The sequence below is a fragment of the Puma concolor genome, chromosome D1, assembly GCF_028749965.1.
Source record: "Puma concolor isolate L17-30 chromosome D1, mPumCon1.1.hap2, whole genome shotgun sequence".
In the NCBI taxonomy this organism is placed as follows: Eukaryota; Metazoa; Chordata; class Mammalia; order Carnivora; family Felidae; genus Puma; species Puma concolor.
The window spans coordinates 81,776,671-81,802,697 of NC_141676.1; the positions used below are offsets into that span (position 1 = coordinate 81,776,671).

The 26,027-nt window shown below is 34.4% G+C and overlaps 1 protein-coding gene across 3 annotated transcripts in view; it reads left to right on the forward strand.

The window, feature by feature from the left end:
* CNTN5 (contactin 5) overlaps positions 1-26,027 on the forward strand; it is a 1,391,028-nt gene that overhangs the window by 316,213 nt on the left and 1,048,788 nt on the right. For all 3 annotated transcript variants that reach the window (XM_086678621.1, XM_086678620.1, XM_086678619.1), the window contains one exon: positions 8,524-8,651. The gene's annotated coding sequence lies outside the window, so the exon portion shown is untranslated. The remainder of the gene's footprint in view (positions 1-8,523; positions 8,652-26,027) is intronic.

The window sequence follows — 26,027 nt, forward strand, 5'->3', positions numbered from 1 at the left end:
CTCTCTTCTTGACTTACCTTTCTATGTCTTCACATGGTTATTACTACTATGCCTATGAATGTTTCTGGTTAAAAATTTCTCTTCTTATAAGGACACCAGTAATATTGCATTAGGGCCTACCTAAAGGCCTCATTTTAATTAATCACCTCTTTGAGACCTTATCTCCAAATATGGTAACATTCTGAGGTACTGGGGAATAGGACTTCAGCATGAGTTTTGGAGGGGCAAAACTGAGCCCACAACACCAATCTTTTAATGGTTCCCTTTAGCCCTAGAACATTGACCCAAGACATTTGCCACTGTCCACTTTCTTTTATCTATTCTTAATTTAGGTTATTTCTCTTTCAACAGAAATTGGATGACCGGGTTCATTATTTCTTGAAATAATCCCCAACAACACCATCCCCTACCCTTCACCCCTGACCCAGATGTCTTGCAGAGTCAGCCTATCATTGTATGTGCTCTTTTCAGGATACACATACACACTTAAGGGCACCTCGTTTCTTAATAGGAATTTTAATATGCAAAGAAGTTCTTAAGATGGGCAAGTTATTTGAAGAATAGAGTAGTGTTGGATATTGTATTGGAGTTAATATATTGTCAATAAATAAACATTAACAATCAATTAAGTTCTAAACAGAAGCTTTTTTTTCATGTTAAATTCATTTATTTGTTTTTTCTAATCATTGACCCATTAGAGATGAAAAATTGAAAGCAGATTTTATTAAAGGCAGTCACCTGCAAAAAGTTCTAAAAGATAAACTGAAAAAAAAAAAGATACATGCCACATGCTTTGGAGGTAATTTGAAAAAGAGGAATTTACGAATGTAGAAAAGGAAAATGTTAGATGCTTTTTTTTCGCAATTTTAAACCGGCTGTAAAGGACTGTTTTTTGTTTTTTGTTTCCCTGTGTGCAAAGCAAAACGTATGCTAAAATGAAAAAAAAAAATGTAGACTCACATAAGATAAATTCATGTTGACCAAAGGTGAGTGAATCAGGGTTATGGATAATGAGACAACACACCTTCTCTGATTAATTCACCTAGGATTTCTTGGTGAAGTTTGATCTACTTTTAAAAGAAATGGAGAAGAAGATAGGTTGGCAAAGTCATAATCTTTTACAAGGTAGAACTTGAGATATAGCAACTAACATATGTAAAACTGAGTTTAGAAAGAACTTTCTCATCTATTATTTCTTGAAACTTTTATTATAATCCTTCAAGCAGGAAGAGGATCTGACATCATTATTTGCATTTCAAGGCACTAGCTTAGAAATGCTAAATGACTTTCTCAAGATCTAAGAGTGTGGCAGAATATGACTGACTTCAGATGTAGTAGTTTCTTCACTACAACATACTGTCTTAAAAGACAGGCATGAGCTTACTGAGAATATGAGTGGAAGGCTTTGTTTATGAGAAGCAAACTGAAGGAGGGAATTTAAAAACAAGAATAATAACAACACAACTCTTAGTTATATTTTCTTATTTTGTTATATTAATCCATAAAGTGGGAAAATAATAATTAGTGATATTTATTAAATGCTCAATATGTACCATGCATGTTGGTAAACTTCTGTGCATTATCTCTTCTAATTTTCTCATTAATTCAATGAAATAGGAGACAAAAATAATGTGTCATGTATTCATTAAGACATTATTGTCATTAATGGGAACACAGAATTCTGACTTTTACATAATTACTCCCAGAGAAAGCCCAAACTGAAAGAAATATGATTCTTTACTTAGTTGCTTAGGTAGCTATCACTCTGCCAAAGTTTAAAAACTTTAGGAAAAAAAAGTTAGGTATTTATCAATTTAATTAATTTTTTCAAAGAAACAAATTCTGGTTTCATTGATCTGTTCTAGTGTTTGTTTTTAGTTTCTATATCATATATTTCAGCTCTAATCTTTTTTATTTCCCTTATTCTGCTGGCTTTAAGCTTCATTTATTACTCTTTTTCTAGCTTTGTTAGGTGTAAGTTTAGATTGTTTATTTGAACTGCTTCTTCCTGTCTGAGGTAGATCTGTATTGCCATATACTTCCCTCTTATGACCACTTTTGCTGCATCCCAAAGGTTTTGGAACTTAATGTTTTCATTTTCATTTGTTTCCTTGTACTGTTTAATTCTTCTTTAATTTCCTGGTTGACCCATTCATCCTTTAGTAGCATGTCCTTCAATGTCCATATATTTGTGGTCTTTCAATTTTGTGTGGGTGTGTGATTATCTTCAAATTTCATGACATTTTGATTAGAAAAGATACATGCCATGATCTCAATCTTTTCGTATTTGTTGAAGACTGATTTGTGACTTAGCATGTGATATATTCTGGAGAATGTCCCGTATGTATTTGAAAAGAATGTGTATTATGCTGGTTTAGGATGAAATATCTGAATATATCTGTTAAGTACATCTGGTCCAGTGTGGCATTCAAAGCCACTGTTTCCTTGTTAACTTTCTGCTTAGGTAACCTGTCCATTGATGGAAGTGGGTTGTTTAAGTCCCCTAGTAGTATTGTATTATTGTCTGTTAATTTCTTTATATTTGTCATTGTTTTATATATTTGAGTGCTCCATATTGGGGGAATAAATATTTGTACTTGTTAGATCTTGTTGGATCATCCCTTTATTATGATATAGTGCCCTTCTTCATCTTTTGTACAGTCTTTGGTTTAAAATCTAGTTTGTCTGATATAAGTATTGCTACTCTGGCTTTCTTTTGATGTCAATTTGTATGACAAATGTTTCTTCATCCCCTCACTTTCAACTACAGGTGTCTTTAGGACTAAAATGAGTCTTTTGTATGTAGCATAATGATGGGTCTTGTTTTATTTATCCATTCCGACACTTTTGTGTTTCCAATTCTGGAGTCTCTATTCTATTCCATTGGTCTATGTGTCTGTTTTTGTGCCACACATACCATGTGTGTCTTAATCATTACAGTTTGTAGTAGAGGCTAAAGTCTGGGATTGTGATGCCTCATGCTTTGGTTTTCTTCTTCAATATTACTTTGTCTATTCTGGGTCTTTTGTGGTTCCATACAGATTTTAGGATTGTTTGTTCTAGCTTTGAGAAGAATGCTGGTGCAAGTTTTATTGGGATTGCATTGAATGTGTAGACCGCTTTGGGTAGTATTGACATTTTAACAATATTTATTCTTCCAGTCCATGAGCATGGAATGTTTTTTTTTTTCCATTTCTTTGTGTCTTCTTCAATTTCCTTCATAAGCTTTCTATAGTTTTCAGCATACAGATCTTTTACATCTTTGGTTAGGTTTATTCCCAGTTATTTTATGGTTCTTGATGCAATTGAGAATGGGATTGGTTTCTTTATTTCTCTTTCTGTTGCTTAATTTTTGGTGTATAAAAATACTACTGATTTCTGTACATTGATTTTGTACCCTGTGACTTTGCTGAATTCACATACCAGTTCTAGCAGACTTTTGGTGGAGTCTGTCATGTTTTCCATATGGAGTATCATGTTGTCTGCAAAAAGTGAATGTTTGACTTCATCTTTGCCTATTTTGATGCCTTTTCTTTCATTTTGTTGTCTGATTGCTGATGCTAGGACTTCCAACACTATGTTAAAAAACAGTGGTGAGAGTGGACATTCCTGTTGTGTTTCTAATCTCCTAGGGAAAGCTCTCAGTTTTTCCCCATTGAGGATGATATTAGCTGTGGGCTTTTCATAAATGGTTTTTATGATGTTTAAGTATGTTCATTCTATCCCGACTCTCTTGAAGGTTTTTGTTAAGAAAGGATGTTGTATCTTGTCCAATGCTTTTTCTGTATCGATTGTCAGGATCATATGGTTCTTATCTTTTCTTTTATTAATGTGATGAATCATGTTATTTGTGATTTGTGAATTGATTTGTGAATATTGAATGAGCCCTGCAGCCCAGGAATAAATCCCACTTCATCATGGTGAATAATTCTTCTTATATGCTGTTGAATTCGGTTTGGTAGTATCTTGTTGAGAATTTTTGTATTCATATTCATCAGGGATATTGGCCTGTAGTTCTCTTTTTTTGCTGGGTCTCTGTCTGGTTTGGGAATCAAAGTAATGCTGCTTCATAGAATGAGTTCAGAAGTTTTCCTTCCATTTCTATTTTTTGGAACTTGAGAATGATAGGTATTAAGTCTGCTTTAAATGTCTGGTTGAATTACCCAGGGAAGCCATCTGATCCAGGACTCATTTGTTGGGAGGTTTTTGAAAACTGATTTGATTTCTTCACTAGTTATTGGTTTGTTCGAATTTTCTATTTCTTCCTGTTTGTGTTTTGGTAGTGTGTGGGTGTTTAGGAATTTGTCCATTTCTTCCAGGTTGTCCCTTTTGTTGGCATATAATTTTTCATAGTATTCCCTGATAATTGCTTGTATTTCTGAGGGATTGGTTGAAATAAATCCATTTGCAATCATGGTTTTATCTACTTGGGTCTACTCTCTTTTCTTTTTGAGAAGCCTGGCTAGAGGTTTATCAATTTTGTTTATTTTTTCAAAAACACAACTCTTGGTTTCATTGATCTGTTCTAATTTTGTGTGTGTGTGTGTGTGTGTGTGTGTGTGTCTGTTTAGATTCTATATTGTTTATTTCTGCTCTGATCTTTGTTATTTCTCTTCTTCTGCTGGGTCTGGGGTGTCTTTGCTGTTCTGCTTCTAGTTCCTTTAAGTGTGCTGTTAGATTTTGTATTTGGGATTTTTCTTGTTTCTTGAGATAGGTCCAGGTTGCAATGTGTTTTCCTCTTAGGATTGCCTTTGCTGCATCCAAAGGGTTTGGATTGTTGTTTATCATTTTCATTTGTTTCCATACATTTTTTAAATTTCTTCTCTAATTGTCTGGTTGACCCATTCATTCTTTAGTAGGATGTTCTTTAACCTCCATGCTTTTGGACATTTTCAAGACTTTTTCTTGTGGTTGATTTCAAATTTCATAACATTGTGATCTGAAGGTGTACATGGTATGATCTCAGTTCTTTAGTATTTATTGAGGGCTTTTTTTGTGGCCCATTATGTGATTTGTCTTGGAGAATGTTCCATGTGCACTCGAGAAGAAAGTATATTATGCTGCTTTGGGATGTAGAGTTCTAAATATATCTGTCAAGTCCACCTGGTCCTGTGTATCATTCAGGGACATTGTTTCTTTATTGATTCTCTGTCTAGAATGTCTGTTCTTTGTTGTAATTGGAGTATTAAAGTCCCCTGCAATTACCACATTCTTATCAATAAGATTGCTTGTGTTGAAGATTAATTGTTTTGTATATATGGGTACTCCCGATTTCAGTGCATAGACATTTATAATTCTTAGCTCTTCCTCATTGATAGATCCTGTAATTATTATATAATACATTTATTAATCTCTTGTTAATTTAAAGTATAGTTTATCTGATATAAGTTTCTTTTGACTTCCAGTAGCATGATAGATAGTTTTCCATCCCCTCAATTTCAATCTGAAGGTGTCCTCGGGTCTAAAATGAGTCCCTTGTAGACACCATATAGATGGATCTTGACTTTTATACTTCTGATACCCTATGTGTTTTGACTGGAGCATTTAGTCCATTTAAATTCAGTGTTATTATTGAAATATATGGGTTTAGAGTCATTGTGATATCCGTAGGTTTCATGCTTGTAATGATGTCTCTGGTACTTTGTGGTTCCTGCAAGATTTAATTCACAGAGTCCCCCTTAGGATCTCTTGTAGGGCTGGTTTAGTGGTGATGAATTCCTTCAGTTTTTATTTTGTTTGGGAAAACCTTTATTTCTCCTTCTATTCTGAATAACATGCTTACTGGTTAAAGGATTCCTGTTTGCATATTTTTTCCTGTTCATCACATTGAGGATTTCCTGCTATTCCTTTCTGGCCTGTCAATTTCAGTAAATAGGTCTGCTACTACCCTTATATGCCTACCTTTGTATGTTAAGGCCTATTCATCCATAGTTGCTTTTAGAATTCTCTCTTTAACCTTGTATTTTGCTAGTTTCACTATGATATTTCATGTGGAAGATTGATTCAAGTTACATCTGAAGGGAGTTCTCTGTGCCTCTTGATTTTCAATGCCTATTTCCTTCCCCAGATCAGGGAAGTTTTTAGCTATGATTTGTTCGAGTATACCTTCCACCCCTTTCTCTCTCTTCTTCTTCTGGAATTCCTATGACACAGATATTGTTCTGTTTGATTGAATCACTTACTTCTCTAATTCTCCCCTCATGGTCCTGGATTTTTTTTATCCATAATTTTTTCCATAATTTTATCTTCTAATTTGCCTATTCTCCCCTCTGCCTCTTTAATCTGTGCTGTGGCCACCTCCATTTTATTGTGCACCTAATTTATAGCATTTTTTAATTCATCATGATGATTTTTTAGTCTCTTGATCTCTGCAGCAATAGATTCTCTGCTGTCTTATATGCTCTTTTCAAGTCCAGTGATTAATGTTATGACTATTATTCTAAATTTGTGTTCAGTTATGTTGCTTATATCTGTTTTGATCAATTCTTTAGCTGTCACTTCTTTCTGGAATTTCTTCTGAGGAGAATTCTTCTGTTTCATCATTTTGGCTAGTTTTCAGTCCTTTATGAGTTTTAAAAGCTTGTTATGTGCTCTTCACCTGTGAGTACTGCTATGTTAAAGGGGGTTCATACACTGTCCAGGACCTGGCCATTTAGGAGGTGTTTTTTGGAGCGTGTTCCTTGCTCTCTCTTGTTGTGACTTCGTTTATTTTATTTCCCTACTTGTTGTGATGTTTTGGACCCCCCACCAGATGTGCTTTGATTTGTTCCTTGAAGTAGCCCTGGAAAGGAAAACAAACAGAAAGACAAAAAGGAAACAAAAATATGCAAACACACAAACAAATACAACAAACAAATAAGGAAAAACAAATAACAAAAAACTAAAAACAATCCAAAAGCAAAAACCAGAAATACCAGCTACAAGTAAAGAACAGAGTGGAGGTGGTGCTGATGGAAGAGCACATATAAAGAGAGAAATGACAGGGGTGGGGCAAAAGAAAAAAAAATAAACATTGACCAGGTAGAGAGACTAAAAGACTTAATCCAGAGAGAGAGAGGAAAATAAGGAAGGAATCAGGGAAAAAGAAACAAAGATAAAGTTACCCAGATAGAAAAACTTGATTATTCCAGAGAGAGAGAAAGAAATGTAAAGAAGGAGGTGTAGAACATGTATCAAGAGAATGTGTTAAATATGTCTGTTAAACATACAACCAGAGTAACCAGCCTAGCAGAGGGAAGAGATAAGAAGAAGAAATGGAAGGGAGAGTTCCACAGCTTCTATCCTGCTCCAGTAGATACACAGTTACCTGGCGGGAAGGGGCGTGGTTTGGTGTAGGTTGGTGCTGTCTCCACTGTGGGCCCTGTGGACCCATCCCTGATGCCCGCCTTGGTGGTGGTGGGGAGAAAAATGGTGACCCTCCAGTCTCTTCTCCATGACTGGGTGTCCCAAATCACTCATTTGGAGCTGTCCTCACTGTGCCGCAGGCACAGGTGAGGCTGTCTGTTTCACTCCACCCACTCCTTTGCCCTGGCACTTGGCTGGGAATTAAACTCCCACTCTGTGCACCCTGGTACTGAGGAAGCACCTCCCAATATGTGGTCCTGGCTGGTTTGTCCTGTGCTACAGCACTTCAGGGGAGGGGACCAGTTTCTCTTGCTGCAGAATGTGCCCCTGATCTATCACCGAAGCCGGAGGTGGCTTCACTCCTCCCCAGGTGTGTGAACAGGGCAGCTGGCCCCAGTCCACAAATGGGATCTGCATTTAGAGATCCTCTAACCTGCAGTTAGAGGTGAGATCCCTCTCCGTCCCGTTCCGAGGTTTTTTTCTCTTGTCCAGATACTGTCATACACTTCCCCAGCCATTTTTCTCTTCCTTTTGTCTCTCCACAGAAGGGGATCCCTCCCCTCCATGCCTACACAGCCCATTTTATCTCCTTCAGTTTGCAATCACCCACTTATGGCCCATCAGGTTGTCCCATTTTCTCCCTGGTAGACTCAGTCTCTTTTCCTCCCAGACTCTTGGGGTTCAAAGTCCTTTGGCTTCAACCCTTCTTTGTTTGAGAGACATGGGAAGTATGGATTCCCCTACTTTTCCACCATGTTGACCCCTCCTCAGTCTTCAATATTCTTAAAGTATTGACTTGTGTAACATATTTCTATTCTACAAAAAGTTCCATGAATCTATAAGAAGAAAGCATATTCTTCTGTTGGATGGAATGTTCTAAATATGTTAAGACCATCTGCTCTTGTGTGTAGCTAAGTCCAATGCTTCTATATTGATGTCCTGTCTGCATTCTGTGTTAAATGATTTAAACTATTGAAATCTATGAAAATTGGATTAAAGTGATATTTTTCTGTGTTTATTATAATATATAAACTACAGAGGAAAATTAAATCTTAAAAAAACAATGACTAAATAAATATCTAGTGTTTAAAGTGTTATAAATATGTGTTGGTATGGTTAAACAGTATAATAGTATACAATCATTTCTTATATAACTAAATAGAGCCTGTTCCTTAACAGGTGGCCTTCAAGGATTGCTATTTATGTCATTCAAGACCTACTAAGCATCATTTTTGCATGACAACTGCAAAAAGATAAGCAAGTTTGTTTTTGAAGTTTCTAACTTGGACACTGTTTTCAGAAAGCAGGTACAGTTTTTCTTATATTAATCTGCCTTTATAACTGAAAGGAATGTTGAAGGGAAAAATACAGAAAACCCGCATACATCATTTATGGAACTTCTTAACATTGCTCAGTATGGTAAACTTATTATATACTCAAAATAAGTGTTTTATCTTCAGATTGGAAAATAAAAAGCCTTGATCGTGTCAGCTAAACATTCTACAAATATTCTAGAAATAATATTAATGTAAAATATTTTCCTTATTAAGTTTATGGTTTGCTTATTAAGTTTATATTAAACACATGAATATTGTGTTAAATTGCTGGAAACAATAAGAGAAATAGTACTCTGATATAGCATCCTACTTCTTCCTCAAATAACATATAATGTGGTAGTGGATGGATGTTGTTCCTTTTGATGGCTTGAATTTGAAGACCATGCTTAAGTTTATTTAAGAAGGAAGTCATGGGCAGAATGAGTTTGAGTCATCCCTACCTTAATAGGGAACTTCTGAATGAAAGTGATTTGTATGATTTTTGTGGTGCTCCACATGCTTATATGCTATACAATAACCCAAACCATTAAATATTAATTGCATCTATTTGCATCTAACAGTCCTTTAAAATTAATACATTAAAATATTTTAGAATACATGATTAATCCATGTTTATATTAATGAGTAAGTGGACATCAACAGGTCATCTCAAATTACATCTACCATGTACTACTTAACTATAATATTTATGATGTATCTTTAGATAACCAGCCTAAGAGGTAAAATAATTTTTATATAGAATTATTTATTTTTGTTTTCTAATTATTTATCAAATATTGAGAATATCATACCCAATTTTAGGGTATGTATATATATATATATATCCTTTAATTTGTCAGGTTAATTCAAGTTAACTGATTAAAAATATTGGAAAATATTTTACTCAGCCTACTGCATGTTTTCAGTTTCTTCAGGCTTGAAAATTAGAGTTAAAGAAAGAAAGTAACTAAATCTGAATCTGAGGTAGTTCTGGAGGAGAGTGTACGTGTCAAGCGTTTGACAGTATAATTTTACTTTCACAAGTCAGGCCAAAATTCTGGAAGGTAACTGAAGAAAATTTTATATATCAAGGGTCTTTCATTCATTCCATTAAATCATATCAGCTTGTCATTTTTATTGAAGGCCCTAATTAAAGGCCCATACAGTACAAGGTATCCTTAAATTAATTTTGTGGAGAAAAGCAACCATAACTTTGACATTTCCCCAAAGAATGGAAAACAAGGGAAGAGAAAAGATAAAGAAGTGGATAGAAAGCCTCTGACAGTGAAAGTCTCTGAGAGTCTTTTCCAAACCATGGAAAAGAATAGATTCCCATAAATTAATCCATTGCTACATTCTAATATTAGACACAATTTTCAGCCAAATTTTTCCATCATAGTTCTATTTGTTACAATGAGAATGATCTCCGAATAGGTTATATATACAAAATAAAATTTAATTTGTGATCTATTTACGAATTATGTATATAAATCTTGGAAGGTGTATAATACATTTAGTCCTTAACTCTTAACTACTAGAACATCTTATCAAATCAAAGCCTGTATTAACTTAGTACTTCTGTGATATCTGTGAATACCAGAGATAAATTATATGTAGACACCTTAATTAGATTTTTTTAATGTTAGAAACCATTTATTTATGGTGCTTGTGACATTTTCAAAGAAAGACAACTGAACACAGCATAGCAGCTGTAGGTAAGAAGATTTTGGATCTAATGCTCACTTCCAGATGGATGATTGATATGCAATTTAAGTTTATGGTAGACATATCAGCAGATGGAAATAGAATGGAGTTAATGTCTTTGCCACCTGTGAGCTGGTGCACTCTATCAATTACAAGCTGAATTGTATTAAATTCAGGTAATTCAACAGAACTCTAATTAATTTTTGAGAGGAGACTTTTTGTCAAGCTATTAATAAATCAAGACTTTTTGTGAAGCTATTAATAAATCCAGGTTTCAAATTGAGAATATAGAGCTTCTTAAATGTACAAGAAACCTATGGAAGCAGCTTTGGCATAGCACAGTTCACTCTTGTTAAGTCACTCTTGTTATTGCTCTGCCCACCTAATTGAAAAGAATATTGGTAGAATAAGAAGCAATTGAAACAAGTGAGATGGACTGAGCACTCCAAAAAGATGTAAGTGAATTAGAATTGATGAATTTGATGAGAGTAGATTCATGGTGTCACTTTAAATAAATCTTATTTCATTCATGTACTTGCACCCAATCTGTCACTATGACTACTAAAAACATTCAAGAGAGACATTGACAGTTTTATCTTGACACAATCAACTAAATTCCTGCCATAATAAGAGGCAACATATATTGAAGGGGTCCTGAGTTCATCCTCTAAGAATGAAATGTTTCACTCAATAACTTACACAACTCTTATCCAGTAAGCATTGGCACAGTTCCAAGAGAGCTTCAGTCCATTAGAGAAGAGCCTGAGTGGATCTAGGCTTATAGATTTTCAGAAATAGTAGAATTTCCATCTATTGAAAAATATCTATTCCTTACTATCAGTGTGTGCAGTCATAGAGTATTACAGCTGATAAAAATACTTGGATGTTCTCCCAATTTCAAAAATGGGAATTTAATTTTTATCCTAATTGTCTCGACAATTACATCAAAATTTGAAAGGAAAAAAAGAACCTTTTAACTTACATTAGTTGCTACATATATATTGTGTATGTTAATAGCACTGCTACTTGTTATGTTTACTGTGTTGTAACCAAAACTGATGACATAAAATAATGTGGAAGTTCCATGGAGTTTATTTTGGCTGAATATTTGAAATATTTTTTTAAATGGAATGTCCACCATTGTCCTTCTGGTGTAGTGTGTGAAATCTATGGGAATGTACAAATGTACAATTTCTAATGGTCAGTAAGGAGGATGGGATGATTCTGTCCAAAATTTTTATTCAATAATAAAATCTTTATTTTGAAGTGTTTGTTCCAGATATCTGTATTTTGCCATTTGTTAATAATACTATTTTATATACTATTTTATTTTATATACTATTAAATTCTATATTTTCAGTTATTATCTTTTGGAAGATATTGTTTTGAAATCTTTCATAAGAACATTTGCCATATAAAGTATACAAAAATACCTTAACATGTGAACCAAAACAGAATGACTTAAATAAGTGATTTATCACTGGGCATGAAATATAATATAATTTGAAGTTGTATGAATTTCTTAGATAACATTTATTTCTATCTGCTAGTTGCAGAGGTGGGAGGGGTGATTTGAGTTACTACCAAGGGATTATTTTCAGAATCAGTTTAGTCATAGAAGATATGGTGAATTAATATTTCTCAAGTTGGAGTTTCTAAGGAAAGGGAAGGAAACTGGGTTTTCCCAAAGCAAGAAGAAGGAAAAAATAGTAATAAATTTTGATGTGAAAATGTGACAGTGCCTAGGTTTTGTAGTGCATAAACCTTCGCTACCGTGATGCAAGGCATTCATAAATTGTAAACATTCAAACACTTTGGGTAGTGTGAATGTGTGCAAAATATCTCATACATAACACTTGACCAGTAAATAATAACTTTTATTAAATATTTTTTGTAGTGGAAAAAAATTAACAGAAACAGAGAAAATACTGATGTGTAGGCTATGTCATGCTTTCTTATATTTTTAAATGCTAAGGAAGACTGGGCATGAAAAGCAAGCAAATAAACAAACAAAAAAAACCAGAATTATTTTTCTGGAGCATGTTTCAAATATAAGAAATGTTCTGTCCGGGGCGCCTGGGTGGCGCAGTCGGTTAAGCGTCCGACTTCAGCCAGGTCACGATCTCGCGGTCCGTGAGTTCGAGCCCCGCGTCGGGCTCTGGGCTGATGGCTCAGAGCCTGGAGCCTGTTTCCGATTCTGTGTCTCCCTCTCTCTCTGCCCCTCCCCCGTTCATGCTCTGTCTCTCTCTGTCCCAAAAAAATAAATAAACGTTAAAAAAAAAAAAATTAAAAAAAAAAAAAAAAAGAAATGTTCTGTCCAATCTTGCTTACATACCTGCAATTGAAACACTTAGCCTGAATACTCAGTTACCTGAACACTTCAAATCTATCCTACAAAATATATGAGAAGATATATCACTACCAGTAAATGTCTGAAATTCTAAAATCCACTTAGTCTTTCTGTATGAAGCCTAGTATACAGGGTGAATCCCAGACAGACATTGATTAATAAGACACAGACTTTTCCCTAAAATCTGTCACATGTGCTGAGTGTATTGAGGTGGTTTTGACAAATGGAACAATTACAGGCTTTCGAATAAGGCTGACCCAGGATTGAATCTCTGCTGTAAATTTGCTAACTGTAGATACTTGGCTTAATAGCCATGGACCTCAAGTTGCCTTCAGCTTTAAGAAGTGGATAATGTCTCATTTTACAAGGGTGCAAGTAGGTGAAATTAAGTAAGTCAAATCTATGTATCTATCTATCATCTATCTATATTTCTATCATCTATTATCTTTCTATCATCTATCTATCTATCTATCTAATCGTTTCTCTCTTATCCAGGCACACACACACACTCTTACACATATATTTGGAGTTTGGCATATGAAAAGTGTTTAATATGATTACTATTGTAATAGAATGAGTATGATACTATTTTGTCACTGAGTAGGACAAACCTTTATGGAGTCTGATAAGTTAAAAAAAGAAGAAAGAAAGGAAAAAGGAAAGAAGGAAGAGAAGGAGGGAGATAGAGAGTGTAGGAAAGAGTTAAGGAGGAAATAAGGGAAGGAAAGAGAAAAGAAAGAAGGAAGGAAGGAAGGGAAGGAGGAAGGGGTGGTAGGGAGGAAGAGAGAGAGGAAGGAAATAAAGGGGAAAAAAGAAAGTAAAGAAAGAGAGATGGAGGTAGTGAGGAAGAGGGTAGGGGCAGGAAGAAAAAAAAGTAGATACAGCTCCTTTTTTGGTATTAAAAATATTTACATTCTGGGGCTGTTGTGTTATACGATTAACATAGAAAAGTGATCCATCTGTTATAAATATTAGAAATTGGCATACAAAAGAAAAAAGCTTCCATTTATAATTGAAACAATGATTATATAATTCTCTGCTGGATTTTGTGTTGACACATAACACTATTTCCTCATTCTTGTCCTCTCCAATACATTAGGGGGCCTGGGGGTCTAATAACTGTGTTTCTAGGAAGACCTGCCACCAAGATTAAGGATTTAATGCCATTCAGTGGGAAACATGAGATATCAGAGGTATAAGAGAACCAGAAATCTTATCATTGTCCTTCCAGCTACAGTGGCTCCAGATGCTTTTTTAGTATCATATGTCTCAGTGCTGAAAGCTACAATCATTGCTGGCAGTTATCTACAGTTTTTGCAGTTTCTGACTCTGAAATCTGGTTGTTAATTGAAGATTTTGCAGTGTTTTTTCCTGACATTTGTTCCTTCAGAACTTCTAACAGTTTATAAGCACCTAATGTTTACAGTCCTTAAAATACGGTACTTAAAATACAATGACTTTCTTTTTTTTAAATTTTTTGGCTAATCTTGACAGTTAAAGAGGATGCCTAAAGATAAGCAAACAAAAAATAGACACACACATACAAGCCTAAAGAAATGCATAAAAACAGAGATATATCATGTTCATAGATGGGAGACATCATTTCATAAAAAGTCTTACTCCTTACTCAACTAGTTTCATTTTGGTTCAACTTTACAAATAATTGAGATAGTGTGTTAGTGGGATACAGTCAGCTCCCAAGGTAGGCCTTTGATAAAAAAAAGCACAGATAATTTTCTGTGTCTTCGTAAAAGTTTGGTGTACAAGCGATGTGATGCTGCAGATCAGTGGAGAAAGAATAAACAATATCATTGTTCTAGTAAAATAGGTTATCCATAAGAAAAAATAAAATGAAATCAGGCCTCTCAGTATGCCATGCAAAATAAATAAATAACTCAAGTTAGAATTAAAACCTAAATTGAAAAAGTAGAGTTTTAAACATTGGGAAGAAATACTGGTATTAATTTCATGACCTTAACATAAAGAAATATATTTTTAAATAAGAAAAACAATCTGTGAATGAACAAAAGGACAAATGTAGCTACAATTAAAAAAAGAAAGAAAAAATGAGAGTATGGTGAAACATCTGGGTCCCCCAAATTTTAATAGCTCTTTTTTGCTTGTAAAGTAAAAAGAGATTTGATGTTGGCAATTAATACTTTTTCTAGATCTGCTGTAGAAAAAATTTGCATGTTTACATTTCACCAGCATGGTAGATCGCTATTTTGTCTTTAGCTCTCTCTGTATCTTTATTATTTGGCATTTAACTTTACAGTTATTTAAAAAATTTTTTTGTTTATTTATTATTTTTGAGATAGAGAGATAGAATGCAAGTGGGGGAGGGGCAGAGAGAAAGGGAGACAGAATCTGCAGTAGGCTCCAGGATCTGAGCTGTCAGCACAGAGACCAATGCGAGGCTCAAACTCATCAACTGGGAGATCCATGACCTGAGCAGAAGTTAGACGCTTAACCTACTGAGCCACCCAGGCTGCCTCAGTTTTTCTTAATATAGCAAAAAAAAAAAATGTATTTACCTGCCCTTTGACTTTGGGTTTAACCATGTGGCTTGCGTTCATCAATAGAATGAAGCAAAGTCATAGTACACTGTAAGGCCGTAAGATACATTGTATATTTCCATGAACTCTTTTGCTCTTTTCCCATCACCATGAAAATAAACAGAAAAATAAATATGTATAGTACAGTCACCTCAGGTGAACGATCCCAGCTAAGCCTAGCCTTAATCAGCTCACCCTCAGCCACCCAACCTAAGTAAGTGGTAATAAATTATTGTTGTTTTAAAACATTGGATTTGGGGATGGTTTATTATGTAACTATGCCTAAGTGATTCAACTATTATTCACACACAAAAAATTATGTTTCTCTCATTCCTGCTACTAATTATCTATAAGTTTGCATTTACTGTTCTTCCTTAATTTCACTTTTGTTATTATTAATCTTATTGTGTATGCCCATTATCCTCAGTTTCCCCTCTTTTCATGTTTGAGATTAAGGTCAAATGCAACCATTTCCATAAAATGTGTCAGTTTCTTTTGTATAAAATGGGAGACTTATGCCATATACTGAATGATATACATATTTGTTCATCTGCTTTTATTTCCCATACAGTACTTTTTAAAGCTAGATGCTTTAATCTTATACTAAGTTTTATACACAGTGTATTTTTAATATTTGAACAAAAACTGCATAAGTAATGATTGATATAGCTCTTATCCATCATTACAAAGACAGATTTTTATATTACATAAAGAAATTAATTTCATTTACAAATTATTCCTCCAGGTTTAAGTTTTGCTCTTTTCTATGGAGACCGTGATCCACAGAGACTTCAAATGTAAATAAGGCAAGTTGACAGTCATGCCTCTACAGATGTTAAGTAGTCTTCAAATAGTGATCCTTAGGGCTAATATGTCAAAATAAGGAAGTGGAAAATCCCTACACCTAATGTATGGTGAGTTAGCTAATTAGACTATTAGCAGTGAAAATTACACCATAAATGGTTTTTAAGTGACAGTATTCTGCCTTAGTAAACTTTAAGAGGCAATAGCTGGGTTTCAAAAAGTGGAACGTTATTGCATGAATGGTATACTTCACTTAGCACAGCAGCATTTTTATTCCATTGAAAATCAAGTTTAAAATATATATATACACACATATATATATATATACATATATATATGTGTATATATATATATATATGTATATATATTTTTTTTCCTTAGGCTGTAATTTAGAAATTGATACCTCCGTATGCTTTTTAGTGATTAGTTCATGTATATGAGCCATGATAAATTGTCTATAATTGAACACAGTGGCACCAGATTGTAATTTTGGCCAATTCTATTCTACTACCATGATAGGAAATGTCATTTTTTAAAAATTATGCTTTTGCTTTTACACTGTTAGACAAGTAGGTATATTTACTCTTCAACCCATTTTTTCTTTCTTAACTAATTTTCCTTTGACGTGTTGAAGATGGGAAAAAAAAGAAACATAATATCCTCAGTAAAAAGTTCTTAATCACATATGATTTAGGTGACTTGTGTGGGTGTGGGTGTGGGGTGCTATAGCTTACACATAGAATGGGATAAATAGGTTTTCACATAAAGAAAAAGCTTAAGATTTAAGATTGCTTATAGTAGTTGTAAATACTCATTATTTCTTTTTTGTCTCTGGAATGATGGAAATTCGGGAACTTAGCTTGACCACCACCTCATATACTTAATCTACAGACAATATATTATGTTAAATACTTCATACTTCTATGTACTTCTCACATAAGTAAGTTATTAAAATAATTAAACATTTCATTATTATATCCTGAATTTTTAAATAATATTTAAATATTTAATATTAAGCTAGCATGTTGGAAGAGAAAGTATTAAAGGATCTATGAGATTTGTTTGGAATAAAGTAGAAGGTGAAAAATGGCTTTTGTGTTATATGTCACTATAGCAAATCATATTGTTTTAAGATTTCAGTGATGCGTGGCAGTGGAAATAACTGAGATGAGTACAATAGACTTTTCCACAGACTGAGTTTTCCAGGTCATTTAATCCTTTCTAGTGTCTTCAGAACACTTCAACAGAGTTAATGGTAACAGATTGTCACATTATCATCCTCATGATGACCTGTTTGAGTAGAAGATAAAAAATGCTATGCTCCCAAAGCTATGGGTAAAACTGTACTGATCATCAACTCATCAATTTTGTACAAGTGCACTCTCTCTCTCCCTCTCTCACACACACGTCATGTGCATTGGTGTATTGTGTCATTTTATTAGAAAGTATAAACTATCCAGAATGAAATCGAGAGCTGGGAAGTAGAATTTAAAAGAAGCCAGTATATGCCAGCCTTGAGTGATAAAAGACATGTCCTTTGCTCTTAGAAATTCTCATAGTCTCACTTATATCCATGTAAGCATCCTTAAAAACAATTCTAACAAATATCATTATAATTTTTATACTATAATTTTATTATAATTTTAACAGATTAAAAATAGAATGTGAGATGATAGCTGGGCCTCTAGAAATAGATAGGACCATTCCATGAATTGAGAGTGGACAGCCTTACAGTGTTAGCCAGAAGAAACTATAAAAAGCACATACAATAATTATACATGCAAATCAACTTAGAAGTAATTCATAAAGCAGTAGATAGTTGAGAGAATACTGTAAAGAAAACATTGGGTTGAATCAAAATCGTGCTGTTCAATAAAGGTAGGTACTAGACATATGTGACTATTCAGCACTTGAAATGTGGCTTATTTAAATTGAAATGTGTTGGAATCATACAAGACAACACAGATAGCCAAGACTGAGTATGGAAAAAGGTAAAATATTTTATTAATACTTTTATTTTTATCAAATTTTAAAATGGTACTTTGGATATATTATGTTAATAAAATATATTATTAACATTACCTATTTCTTTTTTCTTTAAAAGTACATATGTAGCTTGCATTTATGGCCTATATATTTATATTGAACAGGAATGGTGTAAGGAATTTCCACAGAATCTAATAATTACTTGATTAAGGCAAAATCACAAGTTATCTAAGAATTTAATGTATCCATTACCCACCAACAACTGGATAGCTTTTATTATAAATCTATAAGACATGTTCCATTTTAAGGAAACATAAAGAAAATAATTAAAAGTTGTTGCCTGAACCAGTTTCTTACCTTCTGGGAAAGTCAATTCCCTAGCCTACTAGAATTTTTAAAGTCCTTGAAATACTTATCCAGAGTTTTTGTATACTAATTGCTTTTTCTTCTAAACACTTAGATATGATTACCTTTAAGTGCTTGGGAATGAGAAAGTTTTTAGTGAAAGTCATCTGTGTAGATTGAGGAAGGGCCAGCATATCCTAACTGAGTGAGGTACCTGGGTAAAACCAACATCTAACCACACTAAAGTCCATGGCACAGATCTGAACTATTCTCAATGCCATTTCTGGTTATAGTAGACTTATTCACACCGTTTGGACTTAAACTAGGCCCAAACATTGCTCGCTTCAATTTTGCTTTCTGGTTCTGATTCTTGGAGACATGCAGTGATTACTCAGACTGTGTGTAAGAAATAAACAGGAAAGGAGGCAGAATAGAAAAAAGAGCTTAAGGGGCGCCTGGGTGGCGCAGTCGGTTAAGCGTCCGACTTCAGCCAGGTCATGATCTCGCGGTCCGTGAGTTCGAGCCCCGTGTCGGGCTCTGGGCTGATGGCTCAGAGCCTGGAGCCTGTTTCCGATTCTGAGTCTCCCTCTCTCTCTGCCCCTCTCCCGTTCATGCTCTGTCTCTCTCTGTCCCAAAAATAAATAAACGTGGGGAAAAAAAAAAAAAAAAAAAAAAGAAAAAAGAGCTTAAGGACATTTAAATAAATAGAACTCTAGAATCTTGAAAATTGAAAGTGCCAGGTAAGACAAATCTCAGCAATACAAAACATATTTACTTAGCTTGTTCAAAGGTAAAAATGTGACCGAAAATTTCACACAAAATTCTATATTCCACAAAAAAATACCAATAGTTTGACACAATAAATCATGACCCTATTTGCCAATGTGGAACTACAGTTTTGATTGAAAAATTGTTTGTTTCTGCTTATGTTGTTATGCTTAGTCTTGTGGATATCATCTTTGAGTTTAAAGATTTATATAACAGTACTATTTGTAATAAATAATTAAATGTAGCTCTAATTGTTTCAGTATTCCTGATTTGAGTAGGTATTGTGGACTTTCTCATTATAAACTTAAGTGTTAGCAAATGGATATATATAAAACATATATAGCCAAATGGATATATATAAAACAATAATGGATAGTCACTGCATTTCTTTTTTTTTTTTTTTTTAATTTTTTTTTCAACGTTTATTTATTTTTGGGACAGAGAGAGACAGAGCATGAACGGGGGAGGGGCAGAGAGAGAGAGGGAGACACAGAATCGTAAACAGGCTCCAGGCTCTGAGCCATCAGCCCAGAGCCTGACGCAGGGCTCGAACTCACGGACCGCGAGATCGTGACCTGGTTGAAGTCGGACGCTTAACCGACTGCGCCACCCAGGCGCCCCTAGTCACTGCATTTCTAATAAATACTTCCGGTGGAAATTATATTCAATTGCATCAGAACTGTTTCAATGACCACTTTTTGGCCAAATTAGTAAAACCTGTAATAACAGCGATAGGTAAAATTCATAATTCACTTTATTAAGTATTAGAAGGTATCTTATGATTGATTTTCACAACTTTCTAATTCAAGATTAGTAATATACCTAAGGTAAATCAAAGCAGTGGGAGATCAAGGAGTAAATGAGGGTGTTTCAAATCTATGTAATCTGGCTCTAGAGTCTCAATTTTTAGCCACAGATCTCTTCTGCCACATTGGGTAGAATCTACAGTCTTCAATTGCTTACCTTTCAAAGCACAAGTTCTCTGAAGTCATGTTACTTGTATGGTGCACATGCTAAAAATTATTTCCAGATTACTTTTTGAAAGTCACCTCTGTTTAGGTTTCCCAAGCATACTCTGATAAGAAGACTTTGGTGTTGATAGTTTACCAGGAAGATGATCCCAGGAAACACAAGAGAGCGTGAGGAAATAAGACATGGAAGGAAGAAAAGTCAAGAAAAGGCACAATTAGGAGGAAGTCAACAGATACAAGTGTCTGGAACTGTGTCACGCATGAACTTCCCACTGAGGTTTAACATAGAATATGCCTCAGAAATGTCACACCAAAGAGATAGGAAACTTCACTGAATATGTCCTGCATTGATCTCATTGGCTGAGTGTTGATTTTGGAGCACCTGGGGCCATTTGGGGCTGCCTTGCTTTGGTTGAAAAAGTTTCCATGGTGCTAGAGAAAACCTTGAGGCAGAGAAGTAGTGATGCAATTCAGACTCTGCAGGGGAGAAAATGTCAGTGAGTACAGGAACTGTCCCCTGAATGTAGGTGGATCAAGGGTTTACGGATCAGGACAGTAACAGAATCTGTTACTAAGGTAAAAGCACAGTATGGACAGATTTTATGAAAACACACTGAATCTTACGACAAATTTCTTCAGTGAGTGTGTGAGCCTTCTTCACCCTAACCTTAGTCTTGGAATAAAAGTAACTTTTTCTTTAGTTTAATTCTATACTTCAATTTATTGGGGGTATATGTCTTGCACACTAATAAACTCAATAAATGTATCAAATACATCAAAACAGAATGGTTCAGCCAAAATATCAAATTAGCTATTAGGTGTAAAAAAGTCAAAATAAATTGTTTAAATCATTTTTCACTTTTTTGTAAGGTGCTCATAGTTTGATGATAAACCTGAGTGTAATTGGTGCATTCAGAGTCATTTGAATGGCACGGCTTCACAGAGGTATGCCAAGCAGGATAAAAACTGTTGTGCAATACCTTAAGCAATATTCATTTTATATTATTTTATAATTTGTCTTATATTCCCATTGCTATTAAATATATTGTGAAATAAAAGCTATCTTTCTTATTTATTTAACAATTGTATATATATCTATGGACCAAACAATTAGGTAGGAATAAGAACTAAACTGTTCACATAAACAATGGGTATAGAAACAAGAGCAAAAGGCAATTAACATAATAAGAAGAAAAGCATTTTATGGGTACAGATTTCTTATAAGAATTACAAAGTCTTAAGTTATAACTAAATATTCAAATCCTTGTGTTTTGCTACTTTAAAATTTAAGTGAACTTAGAAAATTACTTTAAGGAGAATAATTTTAAAGTCATATGAGGATACTTGTACAGTATTTGTTAACACCCTTTGGAGTTGGAAGGGAAATTATAGTATACAGTTTTGACAATTTTTCTCTGTAATTTGTTTTGAAAACAGGCAGTACACTTAATATTTTCCTAATATTTAGCTGAATGAGAAATGAGGATAAGTATAATCTTTCAACAGACTTTTGAAATGTGTATTATGCATATAGAATTTAAATTAGTTTGCAAATATTGCAGTAAAAATAGTAAGTCATACTTTTTCAAAAGTATCTATTTCTCTATTGAGTGCTTTCAAAGAATAAAGATGAAGATGTGCGAGAAATATTTTTTTTTTTTTTTTTTTAAATTTTTTTTTTTTTAACGTTTTTTTTATTTATTTTTGGGACAGAGAGAGACAGAGCATGAACGGGGGAGGGGCAGAGAGAGAGGGAGACACAGAATCAGAAACAGGCTCCAGGCTCTGAGCCGTCAGCCCAGAGCCCGACGCGGGGCTCGAACTCACGGACCGCGAGATCGTGACCTGGCTGAAGTCGGACGCTTAACCGACTGCGCCACCCAGGTGCCCCGAGAAATATTTTTAAGAATACTTAAAGTGTAACAAAAAGAATTATTTCTGTGTCCTATATAAAGTTAAATTAAAGAAAATAAGTCAGTCAGAGAAAGATAGATATCATGTTTTCACTCATATGTGGATCTTGAAAAACTTAACAGAAGACCATGAGGGAAGGAATGGAGAAAAAAATAGTAACAAACAGAGAGGAAGGGAGGCAAACTATAAGAGACTCTTAAATACAGAGAACAAACTGAAGGCTGATGGGGGTGGGGTCGGAGACAGGGGAAAGTGGGTGATGGGCATTGAGGAGGGCACTTGTTGGGATGACCACTGGGTGTTGTATGTAAGCGATGAGCCATGGGAATCTACCCCAAAAACCAACAGGACACTTAGCAAACTGTATGTTAGCCAATTTGATAATAAGTTATTTTTTTTTAAATTTTTTTAACGTTTTTATTTATTTTTGAGACAGAGAGAGACAGAGCATGAAGGGGGAGGGGCAGAGAGAGAAGGAGACACAGAATCGGAAGCAGGCTCCAGGCCCTGAGCCATCAGCCCAGAGCCCGACGCGGGGCTCGAACTCATGGACCGTGAGATCGTGACCTGAGCTGAAGTCGGACGCTTAACCGACTGCGCCACCCAGGCGCCCCGATAATAAGTTATTTTAAAAAAAGAAAGAAAACAAACATTAAAACTATACTAAATTTTGCTTTATTTACTATTTCAATAATTACTATAATATTAAATTTGGAATAATTATTACTGTAGTATTCATATTTCAGAATATCATATGCCATGTTATATGTGTTAGTTTTAATTAGATCCTTGAACTTATTTGTTTGTGAAAATTGAATTGATGTAATATAGAAAATTGGGTTTCTTCAATATGTGTTTTTAGGAAATAGCCCTTTCAACTTGCATTAGTACAAGTATGTGTTAATGTTATACTACTATTAAAACAAAATATCTTCAAAGATATAACACAACAAAGTATCTACTATCTGACATATATCTTAGTCATTTAAAAATGTTTAACTTGTCTTCTAAAATTTATCTTTGTATTGAGTCTGACTGGACAGGTGTATAACCTGAACGTCATTTTTTTTCATTCATAAAATTGTGTGTACTGAATTACCTTTTATTGTTTGCTGTTGACAGGGAAGAAAACCTTCCTCTGCCCTGTGATCCCTCTAGCTGGACTTAGAACCAAATTGACATGAGACAGATTAACAGGAGAAAATCAAATTTAATAGGCGTATATATGAGGAATCCACACAGACACGGAATTCGAAAGACAATGATGCAAGATGAAGCTTATATGAGCTAAGGAGAAGGGTATGGGTTTAAGGACACAAAGTAAAGAAAACTCATTAGCAAAAAAGTGATAGGAGATATTTGGAAAACCAAAAAAACTTATTATGCAGATAAATTCCTTAGGTAAAGTGGAGTCTCTGTTAATAGCTCTCTACTTGGTACAGTCTCTCCTTTCCAATGTAAATTTAGGCACTTTAGGGAGTGCAGACAGGTATTCCTATATCTTCTGGGTTTTGGTTCTTTTTTTTATGTTTATTTATTTATTTATTTATTTTTAATTTTTTTTCAACATTTTTATTTATTTTTGGGACAGAGAGAGACAGAGCATGAATGGGGGAGGGGCAGAGAGAGAGGGAGACACAGAATTGGAAACAGGCTCCAGGCTCCGAGCCATCAGCCCAGAGCCTGACGCGGGGCTCGAACTCACGGACCGCGAACTCACGGACCGCGAGATCGTGACCTGGCTGAAGTCAGACGCTTAACCGACTGAGCCACCCAGGCGCCCCTATTTATTTATTTTGAGAGATAGAGGGAAAGAGCTTGAGCCCATGCTGTCAGCGCAGAGCCTGATGTGGAACTCCATCTCACAAACCATGAGATCATGACCTGAGCTGAAATCAAGAGTCAGACACTTACTAAGCCACCCAGGCACCTTGGGTTTTGATTACTTCTAACACAAAATAATCTTTATGCCAAAGTGGTCCTTTTGGGATAACTCTGCCTTCGTCTCCTATACTATTAATTTGTATTGAGGAACATAGTAAGAATCAGTAATACTCCAATTACAAGCATGAGCTGGGCATGTCACCTACCATATCTGAAGGAGTAGCAGAATGTCTGTCTTTTCTTACTGCCAAGAGCTATTGGTCGGCTCCTGAATAACTTGTTTTTTTGTTTTTTTTTTTTTCAATTTTATTTTGTTGCTATTGTTATTGTTTAATAAGATTGGAGAAGGTAGAAAAAGTAAAATCAGGTGGGAAAGAAAAATTAAATAACTCAACTTGAGGCATTGTAAGGAATTTAGCTTTTATGTTCTATGAGGAGATAAGCTGTTGGAGGATTTAGAACTGAGAAGTACCATGACTTAATTTACATTTTAAGTATCTGTTGATGGACTAGATATGACATGAAAGAAAACAAAAAGTATACATATCACTAGTGTTTTTCCCTGTGTAACTGGAAGGTAGGATTTGCCTAGGCAACCAGAAAGATGGAGTTTCTTATTGAGATTAAGAAAATGGCAGGTTTCGGGAGATGGGGTGGGAAGTAAGGAATTTATTTTCAGAAAATGTGGGATCTTATTTGACATAGGTGGCTGAACATATAAGTCTGGAATTTAAGAAAGCAGAATTGGGTAGAGATATAAAACTGGGAGTCTGAATGGGTGTTTCATGCCAATAATCAAAAAGAAGGTCAGGAAAGGCAGAATTATATAGACTAAAACATAGGTTACAGAGATGAGGAGAAATAGGAAAAGAGCCTGAAGAAGGAGCAGCTACAGAAATTGAAAAGCAAATGGAAGAATGGTGATTCAGATGCCTTATAAGGACACCTTTTAAGAAAGAGGACGTGAAAAACCATAGCAAAGGTCTGCTATTATGAAAAGTTCGCATTGACCTTATTTATTTTGATTTTATTGTTACTTTGCCAAGAACTTTTGCAAGTGAAATGGTAGTTATGGTGGGAATGAACACCTGATTTGAGTTCATTTGAGAGGAAATGGGCAAAGAAACAGCAAAGAGGACAAGTACAGAGAGATTCTTCTCTAAGCAATAATTATTATCTTAATAATCTTAATAATATTATATAAAAGTAAATAATTAAAAGAAAATAATTGATTCCAAAATCTATGGTACCTTGATTTCATAAATCTATATTGGACATATTCACAAGTATAAAATATAATTCCATTTATTCCTTAGAAATTTTATTTTCAGGCTTAATATTTTCAGTGTTTTGAGAAAAATTTTTTGCTTACTTTTGCTTCTTCTCTAAGTGTCTCCCAATTTGACCTTCCTGGTCAAATAATAATTCATTAAAGATGTCTGGTTGTTTAACAAAAAAACAAGGTGTCTAATTGTTTGGGTGATTGACATATTTGGTACCTTATAAAGCATTTGAAAAAAGGCCTTAGTATCATATTTGCATGTTACACCTTTTGCAAATTAATAAAAATCTAGCAATAAGTAAAGTGAGAATTCAATGTGATAACTGGAGAAGAGGCTTCTCCTTGAAAGGAGTCTTATTTTAATGAATACCCATAGCTAGCTAAAATAGTTTAATTCCCAGATTTTTTAATTTAAATACACTGATGATAAATAAAATATTGAACATTGATCTATAATAAATATAAATGCGTATTTCAAAACAAAATATAATTTTCTCCAAGTAGAAGACCTAGAGTTTATTTTCAGACAAAATGAATACAAATTCAAATCGTTTAAATTTATAATTACATTTGATATTGTTTCTATACTAGTTTCATAGCTTGACTTTTTGAGGTATTTAAACTTAGAGACAGTCTGGAAGTGTGAAATGATATGATACTTGTCATCAGAAAGCATGAACGTGAGGGGTGCGGTGGCAGAGAACATGTGACCCTTGATCTTGGGGTTGTTCACTCCAGCTGGGTGTACAGACTACTTAAAAAAAAGAAAGCATGAATGTGAAACCCAACTGTGCTACTTCATAG